The sequence below is a fragment of the Muscardinus avellanarius genome (assembly GCF_963383645.1).
Source record: "Muscardinus avellanarius genome assembly, chromosome: 1".
NCBI lineage: Eukaryota > Metazoa > Chordata > Mammalia > Rodentia > Gliridae > Muscardinus > Muscardinus avellanarius.
This window is the reverse complement of record NC_137786.1, coordinates 175,950,760-175,964,230: the sequence shown is the minus strand read 5'-3', so window position 1 is coordinate 175,964,230 and position 13,471 is coordinate 175,950,760.

Sequence of the window (13,471 nt, the reverse complement as noted above, 5' to 3'; positions counted from 1 at the left end):
GATACAGTCATGTGCCACTACTGGCTGCTTTCAATTTCTTTCTCTCTAGACTTTTCTCTCTGGAAATCCTCACAATTTTCTCCCCCTTAGGAACAAGAGCCTGCCTTTTTATCCTCTCTGCTAATCCCTTTTATATATACTTTCGTGCACAGGATCCGTCCTATCAAGTGCTTGATTTGGCTAGGTGCAGTGGCACATGTCCGTAAACCCAGCACTTGGGAGGTCAAGATAGAAGGATCACAGGTTAGAGGCCAGCCTCAGCACTTAGTGAGATCCCGTTAAAGAGTGGGAGGTTCTGAGGTTCTAGCTCTAGGTTCAAGCTCCAACACACACACACACACACACACACACACACACACACACACACACACACACACGTTTGGTCTGCTTGTTCCTACCAAGGTTCAAGTAACAGAAAGTTCCCTTTTCCCTAAAAAAGTTACCTCAGAACCAGCACTAAGGGTGGATTCTAAGCACCAGGACAATGGGAAGGTGAATCTTTTTGGCCAAGGGCATAAGGGCATGGCTCAGATGGATCCCTGATTACAGCTACACCTTTACCTTATTTATTTATTTATTTATTTATTTATTTATTTATTTATTTATTTATTTATTTTTCCAGGTCTGGGGATGGAACCCAGGGGCATTCGAACTCTGAGCTACACCCCCTGCCCTTTTTTTTTATTCTTTATTTTGAAACCGGGTCTCACTGAGTTGCAGAGGGCCTCACTAAGTAGCTGAGGCTGTCCACGAACCACGATCCTCCAGGTCTCAGCCTCCCAAATGCTGGGATTTCAAGCGTGCGCCACCACGCCCGGCTCCCTTTACCTTATTTAAAGCTCACTGCAAAGCCGGGCGTGGTGGCGCACGCTTGAAATCCCTGCGCTTGGGAGGCAGAGACAAGGAAGATTGCCCAGGTTCGAAGCCAGCCACGCGCGCTGGCTTAGGAGAGACCCTGTTTCCAAATAAAAATGTAAAAATAGGTCTGGGAGTGTAGCCCAGAGGTAGAAGGGCTTCCAGGAACCCCAGTACCACCAATAAATAAATAAATAAATAAATAAATAAATAAAGCTCACTGCATTTTCAGACACAGCGTAACTATAAGGTAATAACCAGCAGGCCTCCTGTTCCTCTGCCCACATCTTACAGGCTCAGGGCCCAGTAGCTGTTTCCCTTGGCCCAGGAAGGGAAAAGGACTTGGCCATCATTCCACAGCGTGTCACTGTCAGGGCCAAGCCTAGAAGCAAGGCTCTCTGGCTGGGAGACCTGTGCTCTTTCCCCAGCTCCCTGTGTGCTTCTTGGAACAGCAACACATGGGCGACTGAGGGCCCCAATCCTTGATGGTGTCTCAGTGGGCACAGATTTTGTGCGTGGTCACGTGGTCTGTCATCCTTTGGTAAGCATGACTGATGTCGCCTCTGTGCCAGGCCCTTGGCTGGGACTGCAGATTCCAGGATGACTGGCTCTTTGTCCTCAAGCTCCCAGAGAAGAAGACCCTCTGTGACAATACTAGTGAAAACACTGACATATGATAAGAAAATATCAAGAAAAGAATGACTAGGGTGAAAACTACTAGGAGCAAAAAGAGAAACAAATGCTAAAAAAGTCAAGGAGGAAGCTGGGCGTGGTGGTGCACACCTGTAAGTCCAGTACTTGGGAGGCTGAGACAGGAGGCTCACAGGTTCCTGCCTAGACTCAGCTACTTAGGTGTTCTACAACTTAGTGACCCTGTTTAAAAAAAAATAAAAATAAAAACAAAACAAAACAAAATAGGGCTGGGAGTGTGGTTCAGAGGTAGAATAACTTTTCTTTAATCCTGGAAATTTAGATATATTACCCTGGGAGAGAAGATTTTTTTTTTTGGGGGGGGGGTCTAACTTTATGTTCTGCAATCAGACCCTCCCATCTATCAAATTAAAAATTATATCAAATTTTCTCTTAAAAATTATACATGGCTCCCTAGGGGGTACCACCCAGCCTCAAAATTCCCACAATGCTTTCCAGGTTCTAGAGGGCTCTAGAATCTATTTTTGATTCTTGCAATAAAATGTGGAACAGGAATTGTCAGCAGGCTCATCTGGGAGGAACACAGTGGTTTAATTGCCTTTGCTTAATCAATTCTACATGAGCCTCTGAGCCTGGAGCGCCCTCTAGTGCCTGGAGCTAGGACGATCCTCCTTTCCCTTCTGACAGCCCCTTCCTCCTCTTGATTGTGGGGTGGGGATGGCAGGGTGACCCCCAGTGACTGGGCCAGCTAGCATCAACCCACAGGTTTGACTCTAAAGCCTCTATGGGTTCCCTGCCCGGGGCTGACACGCTCTCTCTCCACATCAGCTGTTCTAGAATATAAAAATTAGGGGCACACAATGGCATTACACTTTATACTTACTAGGATGTCTACAGTTTAAAAAATGGAAAGTAAGTGTTAGTGAGGTTTGGAGAAATTGGAACCCTCATACATTGCTGGCAAGAATGTAAAATAGTACAGTCAGGGTGAAAAACCATTTTGGCTGTTCCCCCCAAAAGATAAACACAGACTACCATAGGACTCAATAGTTTTACTTCTAGTATATATCTTTCTCTTTCTTTTTTATTTTTTATTTTTTTTGCGGTACTGGGGATGGAACCCAGGAGCATTCTACCTCCAAGAAACACCCACAGCCCTATTTTTTATTCTTTATTTTGAAACAGGGTCTCACTGGGTTGCACGGGGCCTCACTAAGTAGTAGCTGAGGCTGTCTGTAAACCGTGATCCTCCTGTCCCAGGCTCCCAAATGCTGGGATTACAAGCGTGGGCTACCATGCCCGGCTCTACTTTTAGTATATATCTTAAAGAATGGAATCAGGAACTCGAGTAGGTATCCATAACAAAGGATCAGAGCAACATTATTCACAATAGTCAAAAGGTGAAAGCAATCCAAGATCCATCAAGAGATGAAAAGATAAAATAGGGTATGTACACACAATGGAATATTGTTCAGCCTCAAAAATGAACACAGTTTTGACATGAATAGACCTTGAAAACAGTATGTTTAGTGAAATAAGCCAGACATAGGTGTCATATAATTGCATTTATACAAAGTACCTAGACTAAGCAAATTCATAGAGACAGAAAACAGAATGGAAGTTCCCAGAAACTGGGGGTGAGGGGAAGGAGGAGGAATGAGTGTTTAACACCTCGCTTCTGCCGGGAATGTTCTGAGTATAGATGGTGGTGATGAGTAGTACCACAGAACTGTGAATGTTAATTACATGTCACCGAACATGGTTATGGTTAAAACCAATAAATGTTGTGTTTTATACATTTTACCATTAAAAGAAACTGCTAAAGACAGGCGTGGTGGTGCACGCTTGTAATCCCAGCATTCGGAAGGCTAAGACTGAAAGATTGCGGTTCGCGGACAGTCTCAGCTACTTAGTGAGTCCCTCCACAACTTAGTGAGACCCTGTTTCAAAATAAAGAATAAAGCCGGGCGTGGTGGCGCACGCTTGTAATCTCCGCGCTTGGGAGGCAGAGACAGGAGGATCGCGCAGGTTTGAAGCCAGCCGCGCGTGCTGGCTTAGGAGACCCTGTTTCCAAATAAAAATGTAAAAATAGGTCTGGGAGTATAGCCCAGAGGTAGAAGGGCTTCCAGGAACCCCAGTACCACAAAAAAAAAAAAAAAAAGAAGAAGAAAAATAAATAGGGTAGGGGTGTAGCTCGGAGGTACAATGCCCCTGGGTTCCATCCCCAGATCTGCAAAAACAAAACAAAGCAAAAAAAAAAACCAAAAAACAAAAAAAACCCAAACTTCTAAATTTGGGAAGGCCATTCCCAAGCAAGAGGGTACTGAGCGGCACTCATGCCCCAAGTTTAATCAACTGGGCTTAAAAGCAGCTCCACCAGGTGGGGGTAGGGAGTGGGACCCAAGGGACCTTGGACATAATGGCTTCTGCCTTGGTGTCCTTCTTTTGGGACTCCCAATTGGGATAAATAATCCCCTTGTCTCTCTTAGTTATTCACTGCTTTTCACCTCAACTGCTAGAGAAAGCAAACTTTTCCTGTTCTTTATATGCCTAGGTTTTGCTTACCCTTTATTAACACTGTGAATTATTTTTATTTTTGGTGGTACTGGGGTTCCTGGAAGCCCTTCTACCTTCAGGCTATACTCCAAGACATATTTTTATATTTTTATTTGGAAACAGGGTCTCTTAAGCCAGTGCGGCTGGCTTCGAACCTGCATGATCCTCCTGTCTCCGCCTCCCCAGCACGGGGATTACAAGTGTGCGCCACCACGCCTGGCTCAACACTGTGAATTAAACATGACCACCCCAGTTTTTGAATGAGGAGCCTGAAGTTCTGAAAAAAGTCATATGCCAAAGGTCACCTGGCTGGCAAGAAAGAGGCTGTACCGAGCTGGGAGCCTGTCCTCGGCACCTGCACCCCCTCAGCACTCTACTCTCTTTTTATTTGCAGTACTGGGGATTGAACTCAGGGACATTCTGTCTCCAAGCTACACCCTACCCTATTTTTTATTCTTTGTTTCAAACAGGGTCTCACTAAGTAGCTGAGACTGGCCACAAACCTGCGACCCTCCTGTCTCAGTGTCCTAAGTACTGCATTACTGGCTTGTGCCACTGAGACATTTCCCACCTCAGCTCTTTCCATGTGGCCTGAGGCTGCGGTGGCAACACACTGGTCTGGGGGGGTGTGGCCTGATCCTGGCTCTAACTTGTGCTTCTGTGAGGCCCTGGGCAGTCCCTCTCCTTATCAGGGCTGCTAGTTTCTTCTGTAGGATGGCACTGCTGACCTGCCTGCCCTTTCTTGTCCACAAAGGAGGGATGAGATCTCAAAGGCTAAAGGCACTGCTTTATAAATGGCAGGGTCTGTGGTGTGTTTTCCTAAGTTTACTCTGCAATGTAAGTGGCTCACCACTGACCATTAGGAAGTTCTCTCTCCTAACACTCTATTAATTGTCCAGGTAACGAGTTCCTCTACCATCCTAGGAGGGCTTGGCTAGTCTGATTCCAAGGTTCTGCCTGGCTATGGGCTGGAGTTTTCTAGCAAACTGCTGGGAGAGGAAGCCAGCTCGAGGAATAGGGGTGTCTCTTGGGTTTACAGAACTTGCTGAGCCCTGGGCCCAGATTCAGAATGTGTTGACTCTGGCTGCTGCAGGGGTGGCTGGCTAGGGCACAAGAGCTGGCTCCCAGATTGCAAATTAAACACTGCCCCGTGAGGAGTGGGACTGTCATTTGTTTTATTTGCTGCTCTCTCGTCTTAATTTTCCCTTGTTAAAATCTTGACCTTTAACTCCCTAACCGGAGTTCTGATGACAGGCCACTGAATCCAACTCACCAATCCTTGGCCTCTCTCCAAATCCAAAGGGCTTCTCTCTTATTTATTCCACTTCCAAAATATTGAGACTATCCCTTTTGGTCTCTGTGGCCTCTTTCCTTTCCTAGTGTGGTATTTTCCCTTGTCTTTTGTGTGTGTGTGTGTGTGTGTGTGTGTGTGGTACCAGGGATACAACCCAGGGTATTGTACCTCTCAGCTACACTCCCAGCCCTATTTTTTTTTTTTTAAACAGGATCTCACTGAGTTACGAAGGGCCTTCCTAAGTACCTGAGGGTGTCCACAAACCGCGATCCTCCAGTCTCCCTCCGCCTTCCGAATGCTGGGATTACAAGCGCGCGCCACCACACCCGGCTCCCTTGTTTTTTTATTTTTTATTTATTTTTTATTTTTTTATATATTTAAAAAAAATTTTTATTGGTGCATTATATTCATACAACATATTGGGGTAAAAAACTTGTGTGTACACGCATGTACTCATCGCTGACTTAACCCCTACCCAATTCCCACCCCGTTTCCTGCCCGTCCCTTCCTCCCTTGCTTGGCTTAGTGATTGACTTCGATATGTTTAAGTACATTGTGTGTTTTAGAGATTTTCCTCTTCCCCCCTCCTTTCTCCTTCTTTAGGTTGTCTTGCTTGCTCCTCTATAGGATTTCCTCTTTCAAGAGTTCCTCCTATGACCCATTTCTCCCTAACTCTCACATATTAGAGAAAGCATCTGATTTCTTATTTTTGTGATTGACTAATCTCACTTAGCATAATGTCCTCTAGTTCCATCCATTTCCCTGAAAATGATGTAATTGAGTTTTTTTTGATGGCTGAGTAAACTTCCACTGTGTAAATATCCCACAGTTTTGTAATCCATTCATCTGTTGATGGACATCTTGGCTGGTTTCATATTTTTTTATATTTTTTTATTGGTGCACGTTATTTATACATCATAATGGGATAAAAATACTTTTGTAGACATACATGCACATATTGCCCAGTTAGCCCGTTCCCTCCCCATTCCTCCTTCCCATGCTTGGCTTAGTGGTTGACATCTAGTTTTATAGCAATTTATCCAATATTAACGATGATAATCTCACATAACAGTTTCATTTGTCTGATACCAAGCTTTTGATGACTTAAAGAAAACATTTCAATATTTTTTGCTTTCTTTCTTAACAGAGAATATTTCTTTCTTTTTTTTTTTAGGTGAACCTATCATACATTTATTTATTTTTCAGAAAAAAAATCTATCCTAATATGGAATATGGACTCTAGATACCCAAAACGATCTTGAAAAAGAACAAAACTAGAAGATGTATATTTTCTGATTTCAAACCATATAAAGCTACAATAATTGAAACAGTGTAGTACTGTTCTAAAGGCAGATATATAAACCATTGGAGTTAAATAAAAGCCTAGAGATAAATTCTTCCATATATTGTCAAGTTATTTTTGACAAGGTTTCCACGAAGATTTAGTGGAGGAAATAATAATCTTTTAATTAAATATTGTTGAAAAATAATAATTACATGGAAAATAATAAAATTGGACCCTTACCTAACACCATATACAAATATTAACTCAAAATAGATAAAAGACCTAAATATAAATCTTAAGACTATAAACTTTTAGAAGAAAATCTGGGTCATAAAACCTCACAACATTGAAATTGGCAGTGATTTCTTGGATATGATTTCAATGGCACAGGCAACAAAAGGGTAAACAAACTCCCTAAAAAATAAAAAAAATTGTATATCCAAAGACAATGTAAACAGAGTTAAAAGTTACTGATAAAATGGGATAAAATATTTCCAAATGCTATATCTGAAGGTATGTTAATATTCTAATTAGAAATCCTAAAAATTAGCAACAATAAAAGCAAACAATACAATTTAGAGATAGGTAAAAGACTAACATAAATAATGAATCTCCAAAGATAACCAATCTTAGTTGTCTGTTGGAAGGAAAATCTTGTTTCTCTGGTTCTGGTGTGTGTTACCTATTTCTTCCTTGTAGTTAATCTCTTTGAGTATTTTCTCTAGTGCTGGTTTTGAGACATAAATTCCTTCAGTTTCTGTTTGTCATGGAAGCTTCTTATTTCCCCATCTAATTTGATAGAAAGTTTTGCTGGGTAGGAAATTTTTGGCTGGAAGTTGTTTTCTTTCAGAGTTTGGAATATGTTACTCCAAGCCCTTCTGGCTCTCATGACTTGGTTTGGGAAGTCTGGAGTGATTCTAATTGGTTTGCCTCTGAATGTCAGTTGGCCCTTTGTTTTTGTTGCCTTTAAGATTCTCTGCTTGGCTTCCACATTGGTCATTTTGACAATTATGTGGCGTGGGGATCCTCTTCTCTGATCCTGTCTAAAGGGAGTTCTATAAGTTTCCTGGACCTGTGTATCGACCTCTTGCTCTATGTTTGGAAAATTTTCTGCTATTACTTCCTTGAAGAGATTGTTGATCCCTTTGGTTTCACCTTCTTTTCCCTCCTCTATTCCAATTATTCTTAGGTTAGCTCTCTTAAAATGGGCCCATATTTCTTCAATGTCAGATTCCTGCTGTTGGATTTTTTTTTTCTAAATTAGAAACTATGCATTCATTTTTGGAATGATCATCTTCTAAGAGCGAGATTCTATTCTCCATGTGGTCTAATCGGTTGTTTGTACTTTGAATTGAGGCCTTTACTTCATTTATTGCATCCTTTATCTCTTTTTGGCTCTCTCTGAATTCTTTTAGAAACACCTCTATTATTTCTACAGTTATTTTCCTGATTTGATCTTCTAGGAATCTCTGAATTTCTATTTTATCAGGTTCTGAAGTTGTGGGGTTGTGGGCATTCATTGCTCCATTGTTATTCCTCTTTCCCATGATTTAGGAAATTTGTGCCTTCTCTGGGTTCTTCTCTGGGTCACTACGACTTCACTTAAGGTGCTCTGGATCTCGAGTCAGTGGTATTTCAGTCCCCACTACTCCTTTACTGGGTTGTATCGCAGAGTCTCAGACCCTGGGAGTTAATCGAGACTGCTTTAGACCATGGGGGATGCCAGGTTGGGCGTTCTGCTATGGTGTGATATCTCTGCCACCGCCACTCCCCCACTGGGTCAAGTCCCTGGAAGTACAGTACTGGGATTTCTCTTCTAGGGTCCTCAATTTGACTCACTGTTGTTGAGTGCGCAGATGGAGCTGTAGTGGACTTGGTGAATTCGCTGCTGCTGCCGCCGGTGACAATATGGCGCCGCTGCCATGCCCTTGGCCCTGAGGCTGGCGTATTTCTTCTCTGGTTTTGAGCTCCACTCTGAGTCCCTGCAGGGTGTGCTGAGCCCGGCCCCTGGGAGCTTTAGATGCTCCCTGCGCCGAAAAATCTGCCGAATCCCGCCCGGCTGTTCCGCAGCGGCTCACCTCGGCTCTCTGTCCGCCGCTCCTCTCTGGAGCCTGGTGGGCTGTTGAATGCATTGGTCTGGAGCCATCTGGTGAATTCGCCGCTGCCGCTGGCAGTAAGGCGCTGCTGCCGCATCCTCGGGCGTGAGGCCGGCGTATCTCCTCTGTGGCTCTGAGCTCCGTTCTGAGTCCTCCTCCTCTCTCTCCCTTGTTTTTTTTAACTGGACTGGTGGTGCAACTGTCTCTACTGATCTTCCAGCCTTGAGTCTGACCACCGATCCATCTACACAGGTGACTTTCCTTAAAGACCTGATCTTGTCTGCTCAGTATCACTTCTGAGAACTCCCTACTCTTTGCCATTCAAGGCCTTACCCCCGTCTCTCAGGTCTCCTCTTCTGTCACAGCCTGGAACCCGGCCACAGTAATCTTCCTGCCAGTTCTCAGTATGACTTTCAAGACTCCAGGTCTTGTCTCAGTTGTTCACTCTGCCTGAAATGGTGCCTTTTCCTCTCCACCTCCACCTGGTGCAGTTTCAAGGCTCAATGCAAACTCTACTTCTGTCTATCTTCCTGGTTAGTTTAGTTGCTTCCCTACAACTTTTATACAATGTGGCTACGATTTCTAAACTGTATGCTAGACTTTAAGTTCATTTTAAAGGCTCATTATTCACCCATCTCCAGTGTCCAATTGGATGCTCAACACGGAATAGGTGCTGAGGTTGGCTTAGCCAGTAAGCAAATGCTCATGAGTGTATGCTACGAACGGGGTGCCAACAAGTCTTGCCTGTTCCCCTGGGGCCTTTATCTGAGTCTTCTCTATCTCCAGACCACCCCCCCTTGCCCCATCCAATCTAAGTCTGCCTCCAAAGTCTGCCCTTTCCTTTTTGTGGGAGGAGTTCCTCTTCAACATGGGAGATAGGGTCAGTGAACACACGAATGGTCCCTTCTCTGCTGGGGTGTAGTGGATGCTCAGTAGACTTGGAGTCAGAAGGCAAAGATCTTGCCACCCTAGTGGGAGCTGTGTGAGCCATTTCAGGCCTCCTTGTTTGTTTCCTTGCCTTTAAATTGGGGGTGATGATGCCTATATTTGATGGACACACACACACACACACACACACACACACACACACACACACACACACAGGATCAATGGAGGTGTAAGTGCCTAGCACAGCACCTGACACAGGGCTCAGGGAAAAGTCATTCTCAGCCTGTTCATCAAGCCTAAACAGGCTACATTTTCCCTGGCTATGCTCCTCCTGCTTTATTTATTTATTTATTTATTTATTTATTTATTTATTTATATACTGGGGATTGAGCCGGTGAGGTGGCTCAAGCTTGTAATCCCAACATTTGGGGGGGCTGAGACAGGAGGATCGCACAGGTTTGAAGCCAGCCTCAGCTACTTAGTGAGGCTCTCAGCAACTTAGTGAGACCAAGTAAATTATAAAATAGGGCTGGGGGTATAGCCCAGAGGTAGAAAAGCCCCTGGGATCCACCCCCCAGTACCACAATAAATAAATACACATACATACATACATACATACATACATACATACATACTTGGGATTGAACTCTCTGAGTTCACCCCCAGAACTTAAAAAAAAAATTTTTTTTGTGTGTGTGGTTCTGGGGATGGAACCCAGGAACATTGTACCTCCAAGTGTCACCCCCAGCCCTATTTATTATCTTTTTATTTTTTGAAACAGTGTCTCACTCAAAGGGCCTTACTAAGTAGATGAGGCTGTCCGCGAACCACAATCCTCTGGTCTCTGCCTCCCGAATGCTGGGATTACAAGATGTGCTACCATACCTGGCTTTTTCTTTCTTTCTTTCTTTTTTTTTTTTTTACTTTTGAAACAGGGTCTAAGTTGCTGAGGCTGGCCCTGAACCTGTGATCATCCTGTCTCGGCCTCCCAAGTATTAGGATGTTAAGAATGTGCTACCAAATCCAGCCCTCCTGCTCTTTTATTTTTTTGAGGTACTGGGGGTAGAACCCAAGGACATTCTACCTCTGAGCTACATCCCCAGACCTATTTTTAGTCTTTATTTTGAAACAGGGCCTAAGTTGCAGAGGGCCTCACTAAGTAGCTGAGGCTGGCTGTAAACCTGTGATCCTCCTATCTCAGCCTCCGAAGTACTGGGATTACAAGCATGCGCCACCACGTTTGGCTCCTCCTGCCCTTTTAAATCAGGGATCTGGGCCTACATGACTTCTGCCCAGAGTCCCTTGCATCATTCAGGAGGCAGGGTAATATGAAAACACCTAGTTTTGAATTCTGCCAACATAACAGAGCTATGTGAATTTGTCCCTATTTGTAAAAGGAACAAAACAGCATGTATCTCCTAGGGTTATTCTGGGATTAAACAGGTTGTGTCAAGTAAATCAGAGGATACCCAACATTTAGTAGTTACTTCAATTTGCCTAGTGAACAAAAGTAGCTGAGGTTGAGTGCCTCTGAAGGCCACAAGTGATCATGCTGCCCCCCTGTGGACATGAGAGCACACAGCCCAAAAGAGGCACCCAGGAGGATGGATGGGAGAAACCAGATTGCATAGAAGGCAGGCCCTTCTCTGCTCTGCTAGGGAGCTCATGCTTTACCCAGAAATATTTAGTGAGTATATAAACCAGAACTTCTCTGACATTCATGTGCTTGTTAAGATGCAAGTCAGATCTAACTCAATAGATCTGGGTCGGGGGACCAACCTATAACCTCCGGGGAATACTGATGCTTGTGGCTCACAGATCATTTGAATAAAGGTCTGAAGTATAATACAGGTATGACACAACAGGGATTCTTGTCTACCATGTGCCCATTATTAGCAGTTGACCTTTGATGCAAATAGTCTTCAAGACCCTGTGGGATAGGTGCTACTTATCTCCATTTTCCAGATGAGAAAACTGCTGCACAGAGATAAAGTAGGTTCTTCATTATACAGCTAGTGCAGGAAGGGCCTTGGGTTCTAATGTAGGTAGCCTGGTCCCAGAGACTACGAGAAGGACTATGGCAGGAAACCAGCAAGTCCACTAAAGTGACCACGGCGAGAGATGCTAAGGCCTAAACTAGGGCTGTGGGATGGAGTAGAGGGACACAGAGGGTGGACAGGATTTGGTGGCAGACTGGATAGGGGTGTAAGACAGAAAACAGTCTTGGCGTGTCTCTTGATAGTTGGTCAGGATAACTGATGACATGGTTGTAACTACCTTGCTGTGCTAGGAAACATGGGAGCAAGGGCAAGTTTCAGGAATATGAGGCAGGTTTTAGAAATGGTCACTACGAAGTAGCTTTTGGCCAAATGGGAGAGACATGAGAAGGGAGATGGAACTAAGTGTTAGGCTCAGGAGTTGATCTGGCTGCGCATAAAACATGAATGTGGCCCAAATGAAGTCATGAGCGATGTAGCAAGCTATCCTGTGTCCTGTGGAGACGGGACTGGCATCTAGGTTCCTTTGGCTGCCATGGAGACTGGCTTTCAGTCCCACTGGGTATCTTCAATCTGGGGAGCAGGCAGAACGTTATATACTGACAGGTACAGGAAGAGAGAGTTTGGGAATTCTATAACAAGTATATCTGAACTTTCCCCTTGCCCCCAGATCAGCAGAAATAAAGACAACTCTAGAGAGAAAAACCAGATGAATAAAGGCTGGGAGATATTTATTTTCTTTAAACAAGATCATAAATAAAGTAGGTCCCTGATTCCGGACCTGCAGCAGGACAGGAATGGGAAGTTGTTGGGTGAAAGGTGGAGGGGCTACACATCACCTAAGACAGTCACAGAAGAGATGGGCTTCAGGAGACTGCCCCTCCCTGCCCTCGGGGATGGCGCCGTGGGCAGCAAGGGGAGGCCACAGTGCTGGGATGAGGCAGCTTGACGTGGGCAAGACTAGGGATGCTAGGCTGTAATGTTTCTATGTAGAGTATCATGGAAACCACAAATGGCAACGAGAAGCTGTGGGTCTAGAAGAGGCAAGCGGGCATTCTGCACACCTCCAGGAACCAACTATGAAAATGGTTAAGTTTGATTAGAAGAATTTGCACAGATTTTCCCCTGTGGCTTTGTGCATGGGCTGTATTTAACCTGGGTTGACCTGTGGCAGGAGAGGGCTGGGGCCCCTGGAGCAGCCTGGCCTCAGCCCAGGGCAGGTGCCCAGACATGTAGGAGTGGGACAGTGGGCTCACCCAGACGGGAGGCCGTGTGCTTGGACTGGCTGTACCTAATTTTCAGGCTGGTTTCTTGTGATGCTTGTTATCCACCACCCCTCCTTGGACCTAAGGCTGGGATCCTGGCCTCTCTGGGTCTTCCAAGCCTGGAACAATAAGACTGGGATACAAAGGTAGCTGACTGGTGTTTGGGAAATAGAAAGACTGCTCTATGCATTGTCCATCCCATGAAATAGGGCAGGACATGCCAAGAACAATCTCGAGGAATGGAGGTCCCTGAGCCTGGGGAGACATTTGGACCCAGGGGCATTGCCTGATACCAGGAATAGGGTGCTCACCGTAGGCAAGAGAGGGAGAACAGGCAGGGGCTACCCCTGTACAAGAAAGGGGTAAGAGTGGGGACCCTGGACTGGGCAGGCCAATGTGGACAAGGGCCCTGGAACAATGCTTTTGGTAGGAATACATGAAAGGGATTGTACATCTGGGGATGCCCGTCTATAGGGAGCCGGTGTCACATGGCTGGGCGGGATGGCAAGGAGACAGCGGCATCACAGTGGCCTCTGGTGCGACGTATTTACAACAGAGCTCGATGTTGTAGGAGAAGTGGAGTG